The following is a 2,184-nucleotide window of genomic DNA, read 5'->3' on the forward strand; positions in this document are numbered from 1 at the left end:
TGGTTTGGTAAGGTTTGGTTATGTTAGGACGGGATAGCTTTGACTTTTGTCCTATACACTTCCATTCAATGGATTTCTGCGCCCTACTGCGCTCAAATATGTTCTGCTTGTCTCCTGGGATGCCAGCAAAACTGTTCGTGGCACGTTTGGTTGATTTATGTTTCGCTTCGTTTCCCTAGGTTATGTTCGGTTTTGATAGGGTGTCCTTGACTTTTCTGCTATACACCTCCATTTCTGTGTACTTCTGCCTCCTACTCTGCTCTGATATACCCTGCTTGGCTCTGGGGATTCCAGCAATAGTGGTATCGGCACGTTAGGTTAAGTAAGGATACATCTGATTATATTACGTTTGGATAGGATAGTTCACGACACCTCAAACTTTTGTGCCATACACTGCTATTCGGTTGATTTCTGCACTCTACGCTGCTCTACTATACTCTGCTCGACTTTGAGGGGGGGGGGGGCAGCATCGTCTGTTGTGGCACGATAGATTGTGTTATGTTACGTTTGGTTAGGATAGGATGGGTTAGGTTTGGTTACGATGCCTTTGACTTTTGTGCTATACGCTGCTATTCGGTGGATTTCTGCGTCCTACTGCTCTCTGATATTCCCTGCTTGGCTCTGGGGAGGCTTGCAAAGGTGCGCGCGGCAGGTTATATTGAGTTAGGCTTCGCTTGGTTAGGTTACATTTGTTTGGGTTAGGTATGGCCTGCTTTGACTCACCGGCTACACACTCCGATTCTATGGGTTTCTGCTCTCTACCCTCTTGTAATAAGCTCAGCTTGGATCTGTGGAGGCCAGCAATAGTGGTCGCATCACGTTTGGTAGAGCTAGAATACGTTTGCTTGGGTCAGTATTGGTAGCCTTGACTGTCGTGTTACACACTGTTATTCGGCGGATTTCTGCGCTCTACTATGCTCTGCTCGACTCTGGGAAGACCAGCAATATCTTTCACGGCTCCTTAGCTTGTGTTACGTTACGCTTGCGTATGTCACTATTGGTTACGTTTGTAAAGGGTAGATTCGAATCTTCTGCTATACACTGCGATACCATGGACTTCTGCGCTCTACTCGCCTCTAATATGCTCCACTTGACTCTGTGGAGGGAAGCAATGCTGGTTGCAGCACGATAGATTGAGTTAGGTTGTGTATGGTTGGGTTAGGCTGGGAAGGGTTAGGTTATGATACCCTTGAGGTTTGTGCTTTACACTGCAATGCGGCGGATTTCTGCGCTCTGCTGTCCTCTAGTATATTCTGGCTGTCTCCGTGGAAGTTATCAATGGTGTAGGTACTTTATGTCGGGTTGGGTTGCGTTTGGCTATGATACGTTTGGTTCGGTTAGGCTAGGATAGTTATGACAATTGCACTATACTCTGCTATTCGGTGACATCTGCGATCTGCTGTGCTCTGCTATGCTCTACTCGACTCTGGGAAGGGCAGCAATTGCGGTCGCGGCACTTTAGTTTGTGTTAAATTACGTTTGGGCATATCAGGATTTGTTCGGCTTGTAGAGCGTATCTTCGAAATTTCTGCTATACACCGAGGTTCTATTTACTCCTGTGCTCTCCTCTCCTCTAATATGCTCTGCTTGACTCTGTGGAGATTAGCAATTCTGATCGCGGCAGGTTTCGTTGGATTAGATTACGTTTGGTTCGGTTGGGCTGTGTAGGGTTAGGTAAATGTAGCTTTGACTTTTGTGCCTTTCATGGCTATTCGGAGTATTTCTGCGCTTCACTGTGTTCTAATATGCTCAGCCTGTCTCCGAGGGAGCTAGCAATAATGGTCACGGTACCTTAGGTTGGGTTAGGCTACGTTTGGGTAGGTTATGTTTGGCTGGGTAAGGTCTGCATAGCTTTCACTTTAGTGGTGCATACTGCTATTCGTTGGATTTCTGCGCTCTAATGTGCTCCGGTATGATCCGCTTGGCAATAGGGAGGCCAGCAATAGTGGTCTAGGCGCTTTAGGCTGGTTTATGTTGCGCTTGGTTATGTTAAGTTTGGCTAGGTTAGGGTAGGATAACTGTGACTTTGCGTTACAATTTGCTATTCGGCGGATTTCTGCACACTACTGTGGTCAAGCGTGCTCTTCGTTGATCTGTGGGGGCCTTAAATAGTGGCCGCGGCTCGTTAGGTTTAGTTACGTTACGTTTGGTTAGGTCAGGTTAGGTTAGGTTTTATCAGGATAT

Source organism: Eufriesea mexicana, unplaced genomic scaffold (genome assembly GCF_001483705.2).
Source record: "Eufriesea mexicana isolate 0111107269 unplaced genomic scaffold, ASM148370v2 scaffold1864, whole genome shotgun sequence".
Lineage (NCBI taxonomy): Eukaryota > Metazoa > Arthropoda > Insecta > Hymenoptera > Apidae > Eufriesea > Eufriesea mexicana.